The 22,789-nt window shown below is 41.6% G+C and overlaps 1 long non-coding RNA gene across 1 annotated transcript in view; it reads left to right on the forward strand.

The window, feature by feature from the left end:
- Positions 1 to 22,789, forward strand: part of LOC113938294 — a 48,239-nt gene that overhangs the window by 13,296 nt on the left and 12,154 nt on the right. The window contains exon 2 of the long non-coding RNA XR_003524877.1: positions 11,588 to 11,691. This is a non-coding gene — a long non-coding RNA (uncharacterized LOC113938294). The remainder of the gene's footprint in view (positions 1 to 11,587; positions 11,692 to 22,789) is intronic.

A 22,789-nucleotide genomic window follows, 5' to 3' on the forward strand; every position in this document is an offset into this window, starting at 1 on the left:
GCTTGCGTCAACATGACCCGTACATTCTCTCCGTGTAGATGGATTTACATGTGAAGCAAATTTATAAACAGAATAATGCTTGGTGAGGATGAGATTGGGGCAAGGGAGTTGGGATATGAATGCTTAATGATATCAGGCTCTGATCAAGGATCCAGCAGGAAACAGATGGCACGCTTGAATTGGATAATTTGGGGGACAGTGCAATACCACCATTATTTCCTGTGGGCTAGAAAGAGTGACAGAAGAGAGGCAGCTGGAAGTCAGAGAGAGCTTTAGGAGAAGCCATAATGCTGAGGTATGGCCTTAAGTCAGGATGACCAGCATGGAATGGAGCTGGAGAAATCAGTAGTCCAACCTCATTCTACTTTCTCTCTCTAATTTCCTATGTTCTCCATTAACTAAACCCAGTATAAATCCAGAGAGCAAACAAAGGAACCCGGGGTTGCAGTCCATTCAGGCCAGCCTCCCAAAGCCAGAGTAGGGTAGAGGGGCCAACTGAGAATAACCTGCATATCCCATTCACCAAACAAAGATGCATCTGTGACAAGGAGTAGACAAGCTGCCTGAGCAATGTTTGAACCAACATTGCCATTTCTTCTTTGTTGCAAACTCACCTTCCTATCATCTGCAGATGGTACCCCTACCCCTTATAAATGACATATTTTCTTCATAGATCTTTAAACATGGACATCACCTTCACTTTGCCTGGGATTGGTCTGGATCACATAGACAAGCTGTTTACTCTTGCTGTTTCTGGTCCTGGAACTATTTTTATCTCTAAGGAGATTTTCATGTATCATTCTCATCTATTATGAGTTGATATTTATAGTTTAACTGCCAGAGCTTCTGGAGTGCCTTGCTGCAGTTTCTCCCACTCTTAAGACCTTGAATTAATCTCTATAGGCATTGGGATGGAAATTGTTAATCGCAGCTACTGAGCAGCAAGATGTTTGAGAGAAATCAGTTAGGAAATTATTTCAGTGACAATGGGAATGGAAAGGTGATGGTTTTTAAAAGTTATTTAAGAAGCAGAGATGCCAGGACTTAGGGAATATAAGAGAGAAAACAGGTGACTAAAAAGGAAATTAATTTTGTCTTGCACTGTAAAGTTTGAAGGGGCTGAAGGACACCCCAAAAAGGATCTTCCGCAAAACTGTTCTTGATCATTGTTTAGACTCTGCTGCATTTCCAAAATCTCTGGGTAGCACAAGTTCAAAGTTAATTTTTCAGCACCACAACTGAGGACAGCTCCCAGTCAGGTTCTCACTAAGTCACCCTGTGACCATCAAGGTGCTAGACAACTGTTTGGAGGACCATATCCATATCCTTGAGCAATAAGAAGCATGATTGTTCAACCACACCTACTTGACTTCTTTATATTGGCACAAGTTAACTGGCTCCCCTACCTTGGGATTCACTGGAGATTACACATACATTTCATCACTTTTTATCTGCAAAACTGTCTATGCAAAATTTTCTTGGATGTTCTGTGATTATCCAGATACGCAAACTAAGTTCCATTGAAAACTGGGAGTTTTATATTTTCTTACATATATGAGTATGTGTTTCTTACTGGCTTCAAAGAAAGGTAGGATGTATTAATGGAGCCTACAATCTAATTGGATGGACAAAACATTTGTACATTGAAATGATAATTATATGAAGCAACATTGGCATTCTAAGGAGGGAGAGACTACTACCGGGGATGGCTTGAAAGAAGAGGCTTGTAGGACATGCAAAATTCAGTTATGCTGGGAAGAGAGGGAAGGGCACTCCAGGTGAGGGAAGGGCCTGGGCAAGGGCATGAAAATAGGGATAGCCCATGTGTCCCATATGTTATGGGAAGATAGGGAGTGTCAGTGAGCAAGCATCTGTAATTAGATCATTGAGTAGGTGTGGTAACTATAAAAATCAAAATTTGAGGATGTCGATGGCCTTTGGCTTCACCTACATCTGACTCCAAGAAAAGAAACAATAAGCCTAGTACATAAGAGCTGAAAACAGGGGTCTTGGGATCACTTTAACATTATGAAGACCTGCTATGAACAAGACTCCATGGACACAAAGATGAATGTCTTTGAGTACTTTCATTTTTGTTTAATCCATTTGATTACTAAGATACCTTTGTAAGGTCCACAAAAAGGAGAAGATATGTGCAGTGTCCAGAGGAGAATGCTGAGCACAGGGAATTCAGATGGCTTGAGTAGAGTCATGAGGTTATTTAGCGAAAAAGTCAACACCATCATCTGGGTCTCTTTTTCCCCATTGGGGTATGACTGAGCCCAAACTTCATAAGCAACCCCTTGCCTGCCTAGAGAGTGATGGATGACCAAGAGAGTGAGAAATGGTGTCTACTGAACACTAGTAGTTCATATTGAGTACCTACTGTCCTAGGAAGTGCTGAGATTCATCTGAGAGCAAGAGAGTCATGGACTTGGCTTCATAGAGGTTGGTTTAGACTTTAACTATCTCTGTCCTAACTGTTGATCCATACAGTGGTAGACTTGCAAAGGCAAGAGTCCTACATGGTAGAAATGCTGCAATATAGGGCAATCACACAAGCTGATGCCCACTTTTTTTCTGCTTGGCTCTTTGTAATAAGCCAATTTGGAAAGAACTCCCCTGGGTCTCAAACCCCACACTCTAATTGGCTTGATCCACCATGTAGACATCTACATAGATATGTCCCCAAAGTGAATTGATGTCATGTTTAAAGAAGGCTAGGCATATGGGATTCCCTTCTTTTAGGTCTACAATCAACTGGCGATTATGCAGGGGATATAATGGATCCCTCGGGATTCTCCAGGCTCCTGTAACTCAGTCCTTTTTGCAACTGCTTGCTTTTTTAACCAGTTAATTAACACAATTACTCAAGAGTAGTTAAGGAGAGTGAAGGGAAGGAAGCCATGGGATCCATTCATTTCAGGGCAAGTTTTGGCCACTCTGCCACCAAATTTTTCCAATCACAATGCACAGCCAGACTTGTTAACTACATGATTTCTATGAACTGATGCTTAGTCAAGGAAGTATCAAGACAGACATCATGCCTTATACCTCTTGCTTACCCCAGAGCCAATATCTTATTTCACTAGTACATAAATATTTTTTTAGTAATGACGAAAAAGCAGTGAGGACACATAGAATTGTCTGAGCAAACTCCGGAATTTAGGAATCAGCAATCTGAGATCTATTCCATCACTTCGAATTTCAAAGGACCTTTTCTATTGACTCTGCATTTATCACCCCCTAATAGAGAGCAACACTCCCATTTCTTCGTGTATTTTTCTACATCCACATCCAAATTTTCCACATTTCTTAGTATATTTTTCTACATCCTTGAAATGCTGGAAGTGCCTAAGTGTCTCACCAGACTGAATCTGTAACTTTCCTAGGTCTAATGTTTTCCTTGAAAATATTTTCTCCTGCCATGGATATGATCCTAACAAATTGTTATGCAGAAACCAGGGATCTCTCGTTTCACCTTCTATTTCCAATAATTACATACTTAAACATTCTAAAATAATTAATAAAAATTAATTGTTTTAATTCCCCCTATGATTTTTAACAAATCTTTATCTTTCCCCAGATGCGGAGACAGTAAAGTAAGTCAATGCATTGAGCTTACAGTACTTCTAATTCCTTGTCTTTAGGCTACTGTCCCATCACCAACTAATGCAACCCCATATGCAAGACGGATTATTTTCATAAGTATTTTTAAGAGTCGCAGTGTTCTTTGGGGGAAGGTTGCACTATCTGAGTTTTTCCAGCAACTAGTTATTAGAACTCAGTTAAAAATGGGAGTTCAGTAGGAGTGGCTCAGTTACCCCACCTGTTCTTATTTGTTGTTCACAATTTTATTATGGCCCAGACCAGGAGGCTGCAGCTCAAGCAGATGGGGTGCTGGTAGAATAAAATCAACAACTGCAGGCTTTCTGCCCAAACAACTCCATATTGTTTGTAGATTCAGTGCAGTCAATCACTGTGGAAAGAAGATCAACCCACAGATCACTGGTATTTTTGTTTGTTTTACTAGCAAAAAGCGTTCTCTCAGCTGACCCCTGGGCTAGAAAACTTGAAAGAAAAAAATGGTTAGAGCATCTGTTCTTAACCCTGGCTGTGCATTAGATTCAGTTGGGGAAAATTTTTAAACCCCCAGTGCCCAGGTTGCATCCCACATCCATTGGTCAGAATTTCTGGGGCGTGGTTCTAGGTATCAGTATTTTTTAAAGCCCGCCCCCCCCAAGAGATTCTAAGTGTGCAGCCAAATTTGAAAACTACCATCATCAAAATACTACTGATGCCTGGGCCCTGTCACCAACATTCAGATGCAAAAGATCGGGGGCAGAGCCTGGGTGTCGGGAGTCCTATAAGCCCCCCAAGTTATTCCAGCGGTGGAGCCAGGCAGAGAACAACTGGTTTAGAGATGAGAGAGCAATGCAGGGTCTGTGTAAAATAAAAAGTGTTCTAGGCGTTGTCCACCCGTGTCCATCTTATTCCCCACCCTCTCGAGGGAAACTATGTATGAGGAATGAGTGGCTTGGCATAGAGCTTTTCCTTATCAAGCTATTGAGGGAGGGCTTTATAATGTATTGGGGAGGTGGGCAGACAAATCTACTATGTAGATCTGCCGAGGGTTTCCAACAAAAAACTACCTGCAACGCTGTGAGCCATCTCTGAGTTTTAGGCTCTCAGGAAAGAGGAAAAGGATTCTACCTGGAGTGGAGGGGCCTCACACTTTACCACCTCTTCTTCCCACATAGGGACTTTGAGTTCTTGTAACAGGCAGAGATCACATCAGAGGCCACCACCAGCTGCAGAATGGGTAAGACTCAAGGGGGAGGTGGGAACCTTATGGTTCTTCATGCTGAAACGGAGGAAAGAGTTTGAATCTTGGAGAAGGATGAAGAGGGAGAGAAACGTAGAAGACAAAGGAATAGGCAAAAGAAAGACACCTGGGAAAACAGAGGCCACGTGGATAATCAATTTTGGTAGCATATCAACATTCAGATTGTTCCAGGCTCTATGACTCACAGGAGAGCCACAACTAAAGAAGACCTAGAAAGGTGATATTTGGGGCAAGACTTCAGGCCTCCTTCATCTCTGTAGATGTACTGATCATCAGTAAATGTTTAAGCCAGTACTTAGACACTTGGACAACAGAAAACAGCAAGGATGTCATGTGGGGAGAAAGAAAACCAGACAAATGTAATTACCTTTGTTGCCTTTGCCATGTCTTTCCTGACCTATGGAGCTTATCAGCTCAAACACAGAACAACATTCAGTTTGCTGATACCCCCAATACCTATTTTCAAGCATAAAGCAAAAGTTGAATTCTTGAGTGTAAACAGTGCATTTCTGTGTTCTCTCTGAGGCACATGTGCCAGAAGAAGCCTCTCATATGCCCCTTCATTTGACCTTGGTCCTAGGTGGCATTCTTGGTGAATAGGGGCTCATTGGTCTCAGTCTCTGGAGTGATGAGATGGTGATGGAGCAAAGAAGATTGAGAGAGGTGGCTGGCATCAGAGGGTTGTGCCATTACTGACTTCAAAAATACTCTTATCCTGGGATTGTTTTCTCTACCGATTCTTTGGTTCAAAGTCAGTGGTCAGCCAGCACCATGACCAAGAAGACAACCCCACCCCCACCCCATCGCTCCACCTGTTCTGCCATCTCACCTGCTCTCGTGGCATTACTCATTAGGCAGCATGATTTGCAGGGCTTCCCTTCCCCTTTTGATTAGCTTGTTATCTGTCTTTGAAGCTAAGCCCTCAGTAATGAATCCCCAGATGGGAGAATAAGCCCAGCCATTGCCAGCACGTCCATCCCTCAGGGAATCCTTTACTTCCCATCAGAAAGGGGCAGACATTTGGCTTCCGTCCAGCCCAAGGCTTCACAATTCCACTTTGATAAAGCCCTGGAGAGTCTCTCTCTCTCTCTGGGAATCCACTTTCTCAATCACAAGCATTTCAGGGCTAATTACACTGATTTAATGCACCTGGCTTTCTCCTACACTTAAAATCTCAATGGGAGAGAAAATACTCTGACCCATCAGCATTTATTGGAAGACCAGAGAACCAATGGTGAATAGTCAGTTCCGGAGCATGTGCTGGGTGGGAGGGGGCAGCAGTTACCTTCAGCCCCAGGGAGAGCTTTCTACCCTCCTGGTGTTAAAGGGCCATAAATCATCCTGAGAGTCTTAGCACTGGGGCATCTGTGGGCCAGGGTTGTTTTCTAATGGTTTAATGTGTATGGGTCTTCTTTCCTCAGTAAACAACAATAATAGATCGCCAGTTAGTGTTGTCCTTGTGGGAGCCCATATGGAGGAGTGGGAATGGGAGTAGACTCTGAAGCCAGACAGATCTGGGTTCAAGTCCTACCTCCATCTTTGTCTATGAATAGGATTTTAGATAAAGTAATGTCTCCAATCTTTAGTTTCTTCAGCTGTAAAATGAGAGTACTATTACTTAGTCCACATAGCAGTGGTTCTCAACTTTAGCTTGTATTGGAGCCATTTGGGCCTCACTCCCAGGGATAGTGACATGATTAGTACAGCTGCATCTGAGGATTTAGAAGACTTAAAATCCCCCCAGGTGCGGTCAGGATTGAGAAGCACTATCATGAGAGCTTATTTTGAGGCTGAACCAAGATGGTGCATAGAAAGCCTTGCTCCTCAAAGTGTGGTCTGTGGACCTGCAGCATGGGTTCTAACAGAGAACTTGGCAGAAATGTAGACTCTTGGTCCCATTGATGTGGGAAACAAAGTTAAAAGAAAAATTAAATTTCCTTACTACCTATAGCCCACTGACAAGTCCTCGAAACAGGCAGAGTGACCTTCCTCTAGGAACTTAGCTAACTCGATGTTAATACTTTACTAAGGGCAAAAGGCAGCCTTAACCCAACCCCCAGGATCCTGTAAGTCTTCTTTAACATATAAAAATTCCTTTGGAAACTTCCTTTATCTCTACCCCACTCCTGAGATATATGTTGGCAATCGTCACCCAAGCATATGGCCCACTAATATTCATCTGAAGGGTCTCATGACTAAGGTTTTATTAGACAGTAGTAAATGACCTTTTCTCAACAATAGCTAGCCCCTTTGAGGTCCTGGAAACCTTGCTTCCAAATTCCTTAGAGACTTACGCTATCCCTAACCCCCTCCCAACTCCCATATATGATGGGCCGCTCCTCGTGACCCCAGTGCAGCTCTTTCTGCCGACGGTCCTGTCCCATGCTTTCATAAGCACAGTTGAGGCACTGTCAGGATTAGTCCATGAAAAGGAACCTGTTCATAAACTGTCAAATGCTATAATAGAGGACAAAAAGCTACTGGTATGACAATTTTGTCACTTTCCCTCTCCCCTGGCCCACCCAAAGGACCCTAAAACCCAAACCTCATTTCTCCTCCTCCTCCTGGGGAAGAGTTTTTCTGGCTGAGAGGACTAAATGGACCTACATCATAAAGGAATGGAAAGAGAGAGGAGACCAGAGGGGGAGCCAAACAGTGTTGAGACTGGGGTAAAAAGGAGATGCTCCAAAATAATGGTCAGACGTGTAAACAAAGCCAATGGGAGAAGAAAGGCTTCTGGGGGTGGGGTTTATTTAGAACTCTTTCACACAGATGGGATTTCTTTTTTAAAATTATCTTTTTGTCATTAGAGTCGAATTCCTGGAATGGGACATTACTCCGAGATTTGACTACATGAGTCCCACGGTTTAGTACAATGACATCATCAGGGCCCACCAATGAAAGATGCCCAGACACCCGTCTGTAGTCAGAAAGAAAGTCGGGTTTATTGAGCTTGCTGCGGCAAACAGGATGCCTGCTGCAGCGGCATGGGGCGCCTCTGTAGGAGGGAGTTGGGAGAAGCTTCATAATAGCATTTGGGCAGGTGCTAGGAGTTTACAAGGAGGGTTTAAGGAAGCAGGGGACCAGTTTTCCAACAACTGGGCTGTCTTTCCCATTCTAAGGACGTTGTAGACTTTAGTGCTTATCAGAGTGTGGGTTAATTCTTGTAGCTGGCTCATGCTCATTCCAGGCGGAGTTCACCCATCAAAACAAAACTGTTTCTTGGATTATAAATGCAATATCATCAGCTTTTCTTTTTTAACTTGCTGTGATAATGTTTTAGGGAAAGGGTTTTCTCAGGGTGTCCAGGGACATCATTGCAATTTATTTTGATCGGTTTCTCTATGTAACTGAAGATCTAGAAGATTGTATGGTAGGCTTTTTATACCTCTCCATTGGGGTCAGTTTGGTAAACTGTATTTTTCTACAACTGTATTTTTTTTCCTAAACCATATATTTTTTTAAAGATTTTATTTATTTATTTGAGAGAGAGTGAGCACGAGCGGGGTGAGGGGCAGAGGGAGAAGCAGACTCCCCGCTGAGCAGGGAGGCCAATGCAGGGCTCAATCCTGCGACTCCAGGATCATGACCCAAGCTGAAGGCACACACTTAACCAACTAAGCCACAAAGGTGCCCCTAAACCATATTTTTTCTAAATGCATTCATTTTATCAAGATTTTCAAATGTATTTCCATACATAGTTGTGCAAAGTAGCTTCTTATGTTTTTTTTTTAAATTTCCTTTGTTTTGATGGTTTTTCCCTTTGATATTCCTAATTTTTACTAATTAGGTTAGCTGTTTATCTAATTAATTTTTTTTTTAAAGAACCAGTTTTTCTGGGGTGCGTGGGTGGCTCAATCGGTTAAGCATCTGACTCTCAATTTCGGCTCAGGTCATGATCTCAGGATCATGAGATAGAGCCCTGTGTCGGGCTCTGCACTGGATGTGGAGCCTGCTTGCAATTCTCTCTCTGTCTCCCTCTGCCCCCCTCACCCCGCTCACGTGCTCTCTCTAAAAAAGAAAAGAATCAGTTTCACTTATTAATTTTTGCCTTCATCCTTATTAATTTCTTCTTTCTGCTTTTCTGGGGGGTTTTTTGTTCTTTTTTTCGAGTTGGTTATCTAATTCATTTACTTTATGTTTCATTTTTATTGATTTAATTATATATAGATATGCTTTTTCTTCTGTTTGCTGATTATCATTAGCTTCAAGAGATTCTACAATTCCACTTAGTATTTCTTCTTTGACCCAAGAGTTTGTTGAATAGTGAGTTTTTAAATTTCCAAGTAGGTGGTCTGACTTTGTAATTAATTTACAGCATTTTGATTAGGATCAAATTCTTTACAATTTGTGGAAGTTTTCTTTGTGGCCTATGCTGTGGTCAATCTTCATGAAGATTCCATGTACACTGGAAAAGATATATCCTCCATTCTTGGGGTGAAGAATTAGACTTTTATAAGATCTACTTGATTGTTATGTTGCATAAGTCTTCTGCGGTTTTTTTTTTTTAAAGATTTTATTTATTTCTTTGATAGAGAGAGACACAGCAAGAGAGGGAACACAAGCAGGGGGAGCAGGAGAGGGAGAAGCAGACTCCCCGCTGAGCAGGGAACCCGATGCGGGACTCAATCCCAGGACCCTGGGATCATGACCTGAGCCAAAGGCAGACGCTTAACCGGCTGAGCCAGTCTTCTGCATTCTTATTGATTTTCCCCTAAATGATCTGTTTGGAATTGAGCAAGATGTGTAAGTCATCTGCTCTTAATGTATTTTTTTCCTTCTCCTTATATTTCTTCTAATTTTTGTTTTATGAAAGCTGTTATTGGGTGTATAGATGTTAATAACAGCTCTATCCTCATAAAGACTTTAGCCTTAAAAGACTCTTTTTTTTTTTAAATGCTTTTTGGGGGAGCCTGGGTGGCTCAGTGGGTTAAGTGTCCAACTCTTGGTTTCAGCTCAGGTCATGATCTCATCAGTTGTGAGATCCAGCCTTGTGCTGGGCTCTGCATTCAGCAGGGATTTGGGCTGAATATAAAATTTTGGCTCATATTTTTATGTTTCTTGAATGTCTTAATGATATTATTTCATTGTTTTCAGACACAGAGTATGACATCGAAAATCTAATGGCAATCTGATTTTCTTTCCTTTATAAGTGACTTGATCTTTTTGCCTGGATATCCAGGCTTTTTTCCCCTCAGTTTTGGCCAATATGGGTTGATTTTCCCATACACATGATGTGCCCACTCAATGTGTAGTTTTGTGTCTTTTTATTTCAGAAAAATTTTCTTGAGTCATAGTTGTAGTATCTGTCTCCTCCATTGTGTTGGCTTTTTGCATTGCGGCTTCCTATTGTATATATGTTGGATCATTTTTCTTGTTTTTTATATCTAACTTTCTCGAATCATGTTTCTCTCTTTTTGCATTTATTTATTTTGTTTTTTAAAGATATTATTTATTTATTTGAGAGAGAGAGCACAAGCAGGGGGAGCAGCAGAGGGAGAGGGAGAAGCAGACTCCCCGTTGAGCAGGGAGCCCGATGCAGGGCTCCATCCCAGGACTCTGAGATCATGACCTGAGCTGAAGGTAGACACTCAAACGACTGAGCCACCCTGGTGCTCCTGCATTTATTTATTTTAAAGATTTTCCTCTTTTGCAAATTTTCTCTTAAACCATTATTTATGGTAATATTTTACTTTTGAGTTCCTTCTAATTTTACCTTCAAACTTCTGAAATATTTTTTCCTACATTTAATTCAGACTGTGTTTGTTCCTTTCTTTTCAAAATTTCCTTTTGTTACGTCATTTGTTTCTTAATTTTTCTAACTTTGGTTAATGCTTTTATTGCTTTTTATCACTTCCTTGATTTCTGTTAGCTTGTTTTAAAATATATGGTTACAGGGGCGCCTGGCTGTCTCAGTCAGAAGAGCATGCAACTCTTGATCTTGGGGCTGTGAGTTTGAGCTCCATGTTGGGTGTAGCGATTACTTAAAGATAAACAAATAAACTTAAAAAATTATAATTATAAAAAAATGTGGTTCTAGTCTTTATCATCTTTGTAAGCATTTCTTTCTTGCTGCCTTTATTGTTTATAAAAATGTTATTCTGTTCTACATTCTCTTCTTTATAGTAATTTTGCATAGGAATCAAACTAAACTTTTTCTGTGGCTCATTTCCAAGAGTGATTAAGTCGTTCATATTCTTAAGATGAAAAGATGGGCCAGGACAACTTTTATGAATTCGCAACTCTCAAGTTCCCTCTTCTGTTGTTTTGGGAAGTGATCATAAACATGGTTTCACTCAGTGATGCCTCGGCCTCTCCCCACCCCACTTTTATCTAAACCTTCCCTTTCTTTTGTCCCTGTTATTTGGACTCTATTTCCAGTATTTTTTCTCTTTTCCTGATAGATACAGTATGAAGAAAGCATCCGTTCTAAGGATCAGTCTTGCAGAGAAGTGAAAATTGGGGCCAAGATGGTGGAAAACTAGGGCAAAGCAGGCATCAAGTTGGGAAGAGCCCCACAGTATATCTGGAAAGAGAGGAGGGAAGGTCCACATCCCATGTCTGGACACAGAAAGGGTAGGGAGGCCAGGCATCCCAGTAGAGTGACACGCCCTTATTCCAGAAGCCCAGGATAGATAGGACAGTATGTCCCTACATGTGTTGAGTGACTGGGATTATCCGGTGGGCCTGGTCCCCACCTTTTCCTCTCATCAGAGCACAATTTTCCCTCTTCCCCTCCAGAACCCAGTTTACACCTGTTCAGATACACCATTGCCCGAAGAAGAGAAGCAAGGGAGTTTCTCTGCTGAACACAGAACATGCCACAAATAGAAATGTCCTTAAAGGTAAGTGGTGCACATTTCATTTATTTAAATGTGCATTGAAATCATATTATGTACCCAGGACTCCCTTGGTGCTAGAGATTCAACCTTTGTTAAGACAATTGGCCAGAAAGAGGTAAGATGCTGTGTGCAGTTTTGGAAAAAAAAATTTTTTTTGAGACAAGCTAATAAAAGCATATCTGTTTGGTAAGCAACTAATATAGGACGGACATGTATATACCTCATCTCATTTAATTCTCTTTAACAACCCTGAAAACTAGATAATACTATTCATTTTTGGTCATTATAACTGACTCAGAGAGGTTAAGTAGCCAATCCAAGGTCATAGTAGATCTGTCTCGTTCTAGAACCCAGGCTTCTGCCATTGCATAAATTTGCCTCTCCACTGGTCGATATTGGACAATATTGAATAATAACCATATGATCTTGACCTCACCAGCATCCCTAGTTAACCACATGAACTAAATGGGCTAAAACCAGTAAATTACAAAATGCCCTAAAAACAAATTCAGTAAAGTGGCAGGATATAAAATCAATGCACAGAAATCAGTGGCATTCCTATACACCAACAACAAGACAGAAAAAAGAGAAATTAAGGAGTCAATTCCATTTACAATTGCACCCAAAACCATAAGACACCTAGGAATAAATCTAACCAAAGAGCAAAGAATCTGCACTCAGAAAGCTATAAAATATTCATGAAAGAACTTGAGGAAGACACAAAAAATGGAAAAACATTCCATGCTCATGGATTGGAAGAACAAATATTGTGAAGATGTCAATGCTACCTGGAGCAATCTACACATTCAATGCAATCCCTATCAAAATACCATCAACTTTTTTCAAAGAAATGGAACAAATAATCCTAAAATTTTTATGGAACCAGAAAAGACCCCAAATACCCAGAGGAATGTTGAAAAAGAAAAGCAAAGCTGGTCACATCACAATTCCGGACTTCAAGCTCTATTACAAAGCTGTCATCATCAAGACAGTATGGTACTGGCACAAAAACAGACACATAGATCAATGGAACAGAATCGAGAGCCCAGAAATGGACCCTCAACTCTATGGTCAACTAATCTTTCACAAAGCAGGAAAGATGTCTGATGGCAAAAAGACAGTCTCTTCAACAAATGGTGTTGGGAAAATTGGACAGCCACATGCAGAAGAAAGAAACTGGACCATTTCCTTACACCACACACAAAAATAGACTCAAAATGGTTGAAAGACCTAAACGTGAGACAGGAGTCCATCAAAATCCTAAAGAAGAACACAGGTAGCAACTTCTTCGACCTCAGCCGCAGCAACTTCTTCCTAGAAACATCGCCAAAGGCAAGGGAAGCAAGGGCAAAAATGAACTATTGGGACCCCATCAAGATAAAAAGCTTTTGCACAGCAAAAGAAACAGTCCACAAAACCAAAAGACAACCGACAGAATGGGAGAAGATATTTGCAAATGACATATCAGATAAAGGGCTAGTATCCAAAATCTATAAAGAACTTATCAAACTCAACACCCAAAGAACAAATGATCCAATCAAGAAATGGGCAGAAGACATGAACAGACATCTTTCCAAAGAAGACATCCAAATGGCCAACAGACACATGAAAAAGTGCTCAACATCGTTTGGCATCAGGGAAATCCAAATCAAAATCTCAATGAGATATCACCTCACACCAGTCAGAATGGCTAAAATTAACAAGTCAGGAAATGACAGACGTTGGCGGGAATGTGGAGAAAGGGGAACCCTCCTACACTGTTGGTGGGAATGCAAGCTGGGGCAGCTACTCTGGAAAACAGTATGGAGGTTCCTCAAAAAGTTGAAAATAGAGCTACCATACAATCCAGCAATACAATCCATTGCACAACACAATCCAATACACATCCAAAGGGGTACATGCACCCCAATGTTTATAGCAGCAATGTCCACAATAGCCAAGCTGTGGAAAGAGCCAAGATGTCCATCGACAGATGAATGGATAAAGAAGATGTGGGGTGTATATATATATATATATATATATATATATATATATATATATATATATATAGTGGAATATTATGCAGCCATCAAAAGGAGTGAAATCTTGCCATTTGCAACGACGTGGATAGAACTGGAGAGCGTTATGCTGAGCGAAATAAGTCAATCAGAGAAAGACATGTATCATATGACCTCACTGATACAAGGAATTCTTAATCTCAGGAAGCAAACTGAGGGTTGCTGCAGGGGTGGGGGGTGGGAAGGATGGGGCGGCTGCATGATGGACATTGGGGAGGGTATGTGCTATGGTGAGCACTGTGAATTGTGCAAGACTGCTGAATCACAGATCTATACCTCTGAAACAAATAATACCTTATATGTTAAAAAAAAAAAAGAAGAAGATAACAGGAGGGGAAGAATGAAGGGGGGGAAATCGGGGGGGGAGATGAACCATGAGAGCCAACGGACTCTGAAAAACAAACTGAGGGTTCTAGAGGGGAGGGGGGTGAGGGGATGGGTTAGCCTGGTGATGGGTATTAAAGAGGGCACGCTCTGCATGGAGCACTGGGTGTTATACGCAAATAATGAATCATGGAACACTACATCAAAAACTAATGATGTAATGTATGGTGATTAACATAACATAATAAAAAAATGCCCTAAAAACAGGGGTGGGGGAAAGGAAGGAGGTTGGGTACTCTTGAAAGTTGTTTTGCCAAAGCCACATTAAATGACCGGCTTGTAAATATTGTTCCATTGTTTGCCCCCTCCCATCTTGAATGGCTCAAAGCTTTCCTCCTTCCATCATGCAGGGCAAAGAGCAGCCACCATGGAGGGCTGAGTTCTAACGCTTATTCTATGCTATAACAAGTCTTGAAAAGAATAAAATAAAGCTATATCCACATACAAAAATCACATAGTTGAATGGAAAGAGTCTGACTGATTTCTTACTATTAGATTTTTTCCAAAAGCCTGCTGCTTTTGTCATCTTACTGGCACTTAGTGAAGGTTGACAACTTCTCCAAATAAAAAATTTTGGAGATTGATGACATGGGGAGAAAATACCCCAATTCCATGTAAACAGAGGAGTATTAATACCAGGTACAGGTACCAAATCAAAAAGCCCAGCAAGCTGGTGTTAGAAGGCTAACAATGCTTTCAAAATAAGAAGTCACCCCAGGAGCCGCTCTAAACCCTATTCAGTTATGGTGAGAAATAGCTCCAAGAGCCCAGGCATGGGGCTGAGGGGGTTGAGTGGCCACGAGAAAGGGGTTATTAAGCATTTTAATTAATATTTGAAAATATTGGAGGCTTCCCGGGTGGTGCAGTCTTGATACCCAGGCACCTGTTCAGAATGTTGAGCCCCCAAAGCCGAAGAAATGGCTATGCATTAACCCGACTACTCGTTCTGGGCTCTGATTATACCTAATATGACTTAAACGGTTCTGTATTTGTTCTGAGAGTGCATTACTCAGCACGACTGTGTTTTCGGTTTCTTTTGTTCCTCTCAGCATTTATTCCCATGCCCTTTGTTTATGCGTTTTACCTGCAAAATCCCACTTCTTCAGGGCAGGAGGACTGGGTAAAGGAAGGTGTATCTGCCCACCAGCCATCCAAGATGAAGCAAAATGGTTTCAGATTATTGGGATGGTTGGCTAAGAAATGCAGATCATGGTAACAATCTTATGGGAACAGATTGGACCCCTCCTGTGTGTGACAGCCCATACTATCTCCATGGTTCTACTCACATCTTGTTTTGAAGATATTTGAGTACATGACAGTCTCCCCAACTAGTGTATCTCATATATTTGTTGTTAACTGTATTTTTTTGAGGTATAATTTATATGTAGAAAAGGGTATACATCTTACACATACAGCTCAGTGACATTGAACCTATAAGTTGCACCTCTATCACTACCACCCAGACCAAGACTTAGAATATTTCTATCATCTCCTTTTCTGTGCTTTCTAGTCAGTTGTTTCTCTTTTAAAAATCCAGCATTTCTTTCTTTGTGACACAGCATTGGAAATAAAGAGGTCCATGGGGCACCTGGGTGGCTCAGCCGGTTAAGCGTCTGCCTTTGGCTCAGGTCATGATCCCGGAGTCTTGGGATCGAGTCCCGCATCGGGCTCCCTGCTCAGCCAGGAGCCTGCTTCTCCCTCTCCCTCTGCCCCTCCCCCTGCTTGTGCTCTCTCTCTCTCTGACAAATAAATAAATAAAATCTTTAAAAAAAAAGAATTAAAGAGGTCCAACAACTCCACATCAAAACAAACAAATAAAAAACTAATTCAATTTAAAAAATGGGCAGAGGACCTGAATAAACCTTTTTACGAAGAAGACATACAAATGACTAACAGGTACATGAAAAGACACCCCACACCACTAATCACCAGGGAAATGCAAATCAAAACCACAATGAGATATCACCTCATACCAGTCAGAATGGCTGTTACCAAAAAGACAAAAGGTAAGTGTTGGTGAGCATGTGAAGAAAAGGGAACCCTTGTGCGCTCTTGGTAGGAATTCTTGTACACAAATTGGTACGGCCACTATGTGGAAAACAGCGTAAAAATTCCTCAAAAAATTAAAAATAGAACTGTGTGATCCAATAATACTGCTTCTGGGAATATATCTGAAGAAAAGGAAATCACTGTCTTGAAGAGATATCTGCACCACCATGTTCACTGCATCATTCTTCACGGTTCCATAATATGGAAGTAACCTAAGTGTCCATCAGAAGATGAATGTATATATAACATACACACACAATGAAATATTATTCAGCCATCAGTAAAACCATAAGATACTATATATATATATATATATATACATATATATATATATATAAAATGGAATATTGTTCAGCCATAAAAAAGAAGGAAATCTTGCAATTTAGGACAACATGGATGGACCTTGAGGGCAGTATGCTAAGTGAAGTAAGTCAGACAGAGAAAGACAAATACTGTATGATCTCTTTATATGTGAAATCTAAAAAAAAGCCAAACTCATAGAAACAGATAGAATGGGAGAAATGGGGTGGGGGGAGTAGGGAGATGTTGGTCAAAGGGTGCAAATTTCCAGTTATAAGATGAGTACCTATAAATTCTGAGTACCTAATATTCAGTGTGATGACTATAGTTAATACTGTATTATACACTTGAAAGTTGCTAAAAGAGTAAATCTTAAGTGTTCTCACCACATCAAAAAAAATTGTAATTAGTGAGGTGACGGAGGTGTTAATTAACCTTATCATGGTAATCATTTCATAATGTATGCATGCATCAAATCATCATACATACACCTTAGGCTTACACAGTGTTCTATGTCAATTGTATCAATAAGGCTGGAAAAGAAGGAAGTAGGTCCATAAAAATAATGACCATGGCAAAGCACCCCCACCTCCCTGGAATGGAATTGTGGTTTTGAAACCAACGACAGAAAACGGTTGCCATTTACAGGTGGTAGAATGTGCACCTAACTGCAAGACAGAAGTAGAGACATCAGAAAAGAAATACTTGCATTTCTCCTAGCTCAGGTCTCTGCATGTGACACGAGCATTTGGGGTCAGAGAGCTCATTGTTCTCTGAGAGAGGATTTTTCCAGCTTTAGAATCTGAAGCCTTTATGAACACTTACAGGTGTAAAGACCATCACTTCTAACAGCCCGGCAGTATTTCTTAAGTTTGAGAAGAAGAGCATCTGGAATGAATTCTTGCAGATGGAATCCCGGCCTTGGCACCTACTAGGTGTGTATCCTTCAGCAGCTTATGAAATTACTCGGTGCCTCAGTTTCTTCATCTGTAAAATAGGGACAATAATAGCATTTTCCCCCACACAAAGTTGTCAAGAGAGGGTAAGTTCAGATGCAAAGATTTGAAACAGTGTCAGATGCGTGGTAAGGGTCTGATGATAAATGTTAGTCATTTATCATTTCCTCTTTCTGCTCCTTCTGTTCCTTCTGCTGCTTCTTCTTCCTCCTCTTCTTCTTCTTCATATGTTCCTTCTTAATTATTGAAGGGTACGAGAAAAAGTTTTGCTAGTCATATTGTTTCTTCAAAATTGAAAATGGTCTTCATTTCCCAGTTATATAAATAACACATGTTCATTGTTTTAAAAACGCAAAAAGTGGCGAAAAGAGTAAAGAACAATTTAGGAAAAGAAGAAATTCTAAGACTCACTACCTGCAGGTAACCACCACTTGTATTTTGATAACAATTTTTTCATCTCTCTCCCTCTGGGTATACACACAAACGAAATTTCAAAGGTGGGATTGTAGTATACAAGTTGTTTCATCCTGGAAACTTTTCTTTGTTTTTAGTCTTTCTCCCCCCTTAGCTCCCATTCCCTGATTTTCACCCTTCCACAATTTTCTCTATGCTCACCTAATCATATACATGTATGTGTGCACATAAATAAGGACTTTTAAATGTTTTTTTACAGATACAGTTAATCATACATACATATACATGTACATATGCATATATAATATATGTATTACATAGCTATCTACTTGCATCTTTATTTTTCTCTCTTTATAGCAACAAAAACCACTGGCTATTGAGCACATATGTGTCATGCACTCCTCTAGGTTCTTACATTGTTTTATCAACTGATACATATGTTTAAAAGCAACATGACACTCCCTGGAAAGAATGAATTTCCATGTATTAAATCAATCACCTATTAATGTGTATTCATGATATTTTAAATATTTTCCACTAAAAAAAAGCACAGCAGATAATCATTAAAATTATCCTAGGAGTGGAATTTCTAGGGTGAAGGGCATGCATTTTATTTTAACTCTATTGGTTTACCCCCTCCACTGAGAGGTGACAGAGTGGTCATGTCCCATTGTGTCAGGCATTCCTGTGACCTTCTGCAGAAATGAATCCCAGAACCGCATCACATCATGCAAAAGTACAGCGAATGGACACTCAGAAAAGGAGGGGGGAATGTGGCACCTTCCACCCCCAGTAACTCCCCAGGCCACCCCAGCCAGAGCCCTGTGCAGGAGATCTCACTCCCCAGCCCTGCAACCCCGCCCTCCCACTCCCCGCCACACACACAACTCAAACTCAACTAGGTCCCACTCTGCGGAGTTCAGAACTCATGCTCAGGTGGAATAGAATTAGTCACACTCAATTCAGTGATGATGATGAAATCCTAAAAAAGAATCCTCTGAATGGAGATATAAAGGTTATAGATTCTGCCCTGGACAACTCAGTGATGCCCAGAGCTTCCAAGAGGCATCTTCTAGACAATGCATTTCATTTCCCCCAGGACTCCAGCAAACAAAAGCAGAGAACAATCATGGCCAGCCAGACACTTTACCCAGTGTGGAAGTAGATGTCTGATTCTAAAGGACTCCTAGCAGGCATGAGGGTGGAGAAGTAGCTCACCCAGCCCAGAGAATGGAGAAGAAGCTGGCAAGAGCAGAGGAGGAGCCCTTCAACAATGGCTCCTACAGGAAACTCTGAATGGAATCTCACACAAGATCACCAATAAGAACCTTCCACCCCAGGAGGGACTGCTCAACAGCTATGTACTCTCCAAGAAGGCTGAGTGAGACAGAAACCCCAACATCTCTCTCCTAATCCAAAAGAGGAAGATGATGCTTAACGCACTCACCTTCAACATGTCCCAGCTGCTTGACAAGGTGAATCTGCTTTCTGTGGAGTTAAGCAAAACTAAGAAGCTGGTGGGTCCCAGCTTCGTGGAGATGAATCCTAAGTCCCAGGCACCCTCTTGCCCCCAAAGACCAATCATGGCAATTGAATTCCAACACACTGTAGACCAGAACTTGTTGGATGGTGTTCCAGTTGTTTATTGCTGTATTTAAAGCAGCAACAACTTAGTAGTTTAAAACAACAACTGTCATTTTGCTCATGAATATGTAATTTGGACAAGTCTTGGAGGGTGCAACTCATCTCTGCTTAATGTAGCATCACCTGGAGCAACTCCACTGGGGTTGAATATCCACTTTCAAAATGGCTCCGTCACTTGGCTGGCAAGTTGGCGCTAGCTGTCAGCCGGGAGCTCAGCCAGAGTTGGCATCCTGGGGTTTTGGTTTCTTTCTGTCCGGAGAAATCAGTAAGAGCTAAGATTTCAAAGGTCTCTTCGCCCTCCAGAGAATGTTATAAATTTTTAGAAACCGGTACCTGGCTGTTTCCCTTACTGCTCTTACTGTCCAGGTCTCTCCCTCCAAAATGTGAGAGTACCTTCCAGGGCCAGGTGATACGCCAACACCTCCAGGAGCTGCCTCCTACCCCTTCGTCCCCCCTCCCCCCAATCAGGAGATGTCTCCAGATCCTCTTTCACTTTCTTCCCTGTGTCTTCATAGCCCTATAAGTGGTCCCAGGTGATGGTAGAAGAGAATACTTAACATGGGCTTCTCTTCAGGTCTTGAGCTTCCTTACAACATGGGATCTGGGTCTAAGAGAGGGCGTTCTGAGAAGTCTGGGCAGAAGCCAAACGTTTTCCTATTACCTAGTCTCAGGAGCTCCAGAATATCCCCCTCACTACATTTTTTGGACAAACCAATCACTAAGTCCTGCTCAGAATTAAGGAGAGGGGAATTAGCAGCCACCTTGCAATGGGAGGAGTATCAAAGAATTTAGTGCCATCTCATCTGATGATGACCTGCATTGGCTGTATAACTCTTCCTAGAGGAAGCCTCAGGCACATCTAAGCTGTGCATGATTGTGCCTCAGCAGTAGAATGCCATGCTCCCTCTGTTAGGACAGAACAGTGGAGGATGATGGGAATGTAGACAGACTTTGAAAACCGTATTCACCAATTCATAATCTACCCCCATCCTCATATCCTTACAAGTCCTTATAAACAGTATGTTCACCTACCTGCCTTTGGGAGCCCTAATGCCTAAGAGGTAAGAGAAACACTCTAACCCAGACTGAACATCTCATATCACAAAGTTGGAAAAATTAGTGGGCTCATGCAAACAGTTCACAAAATCCTTGCAGACTTTTACAAATTTAACAACCTGATGGTTTGATTTTTTTTTTTTTTTTTTTTTTTTTTTTGCTGAGTTAGTATAGGGCTACAGTAGAAACTGGGAATTGTCCAATCCAGCCAATTGGACTTCAGTTCAACTAGCTGAAGGACATAAACTTTCCTCCTGTCCACAGCAACCACAGTCAATTTGCACAGGATCTGAAATCCGGATGGCTCGTACACAGTATAAGGCCCTGATTTTAATGAAATTATTTTGGGAAATCATGCGTGGATTGTTTCTGTGGAATCTGCACACCCAAGTTATTAGAGTTCAGACATTCATAGGCATTGAATGAAGTACTCTCTCTACCTCTTTCTTTCTCCCTCTCTCTCTCATGCACACACACCCAAGTCACCATACATTTCTTCTTGACTAAAAAACCCTGAAGTAGGGTAAAGGGGACTGCATCCAACTTCTTTGTGGCTGGACAGAAGAAAGAGCTGGAAGAGCCATGACATCCCCAGTTGGTCTCCCATTTGGGCCTTTCTCTATACCTAATTCTTCCAACAGAGACACACAGAGGCCCCACTCAGGGATGGTGGTGGCATTCTACACCATGGAAGCAGCTCTGGCCTCTGAGACATGCCCAAAGAGGACTGAGTCCAAACCTAATAAAAATGGTGTTGGGGCACCTGGGTAGCTCAGTCGGTTAAGCAACCAACTCGTGATTTCGGCTCAATTCATGATTTCATGGGTCATGGGATGGAGTGCCACATTGGGCTCCATGCTCAGTGGGGAATCTGCTTGAGATTCTCTCTCCCTCTGTTCCCCCCCAACTTGCACTCCCTCTCTCTCAGATAAATAAATAAATCTTTTTTAAAAAAAGGTCTTGATTTCCAGAAGATGGAACATGGACCTACAACTCAGAAGCAAAATTACTTATTAATTTTAAAAAAAGTGCTAGCTACCCTTGTCCGGAGAAATCAGTAAGAGCTAAGATTTCAAAGGTCTCTTCGCCCTCCAGAGAATGTTATAAATTTTTAGAAATCGGTACCTGGCTGTTTCCCTTACTGCTCTTACTGCCCAGGTCTCTCCCTCCAAAATGTGAGAGTACCTTCCAGGGCCAGGTGATACGCCAACACCTCCAGGAGCTGCCTCCTACCCCTTCGTCCCCCCTCCCCCCAATCAGGAGATGTCTCCAGATCCTCTTTCACTTTCTTCCCTGTGTCTTCATAGCCCTATAAGTGGTCCCAGGTGATGGTAGAAGAGAATACTTAACAACCTTCCCAGAATTTCATGTGTTCTAGAAAATACGTCGTTAACCATCATTTTTCCCCTTCTAAATGGTTCAATGTGATTTTTTGATGTTTTTTCTTTAATTGGCTTTGTGTAACAAAGACAATGGAAGGAACACAGATGTATTCCAAGGTTGAATAAAAGTACAACATGTCACCATAATGGTATAACCATCTCCTCTGCTTGTAAGTTTTAAAACATTGTGTGGAGGTAATTGTGCATGTACTAACTCTTCGACCCTGCTTCAGGCCATTTTGGCCAATTCCAGGGGAACTGTCCTCAGGCCAGTTTTCCTTGTGTCTCTCCTGCCGTGTGCGGGTGACAAAGGAAGCGCCTTCCGGACCTCCTTCCCCTGTCGCTCCTGGACCCCTAACCTGGGACCAGGCTGTGTTGGCTCCTCCTGGAGGTCTGGCTGCCGTACATCTGGCTCTTTGTTGAGGATGACAGCAGCCTAATTGCATATTTCTTTTCTCATCAAAGCAAAATTGTTGGCATTCCACGGAAGCTGTTTGCCGAATAATGCACCATCTGGCCTTCTGTGATAAGGAAATAATTGATTATTTTGAAGAGTCTTAATTCATCCTGCCTGCTGCACGTTAAGGAGAGAGAGAGCGGGGGCCTGAACTTGCAAGATAGCTGTGTTTTCACTAAAATAAAGAAAGAAGCTGCAACCTCAGAAAGCCAAAGTTCCCTTCTAATTCATTTATTTTTTAACAAATAGTGATTAACGTGATTACTCTGTGCTAGGCACTGTTCTGAGACTTTACAAATATCAGCTCATCGATCCTCAAAACAACCCTCTTCTGCAGAGGAGACCGTGAGGAGTCTTAAGAAGGTTCTGGTTCTTCATCTGGATGCTGGTTACCTGAGTGTG

This window comes from Zalophus californianus, chromosome 8 (assembly GCF_009762305.2).
Source record: "Zalophus californianus isolate mZalCal1 chromosome 8, mZalCal1.pri.v2, whole genome shotgun sequence".
Classification (NCBI taxonomy): Eukaryota; Metazoa; Chordata; class Mammalia; order Carnivora; family Otariidae; genus Zalophus; species Zalophus californianus.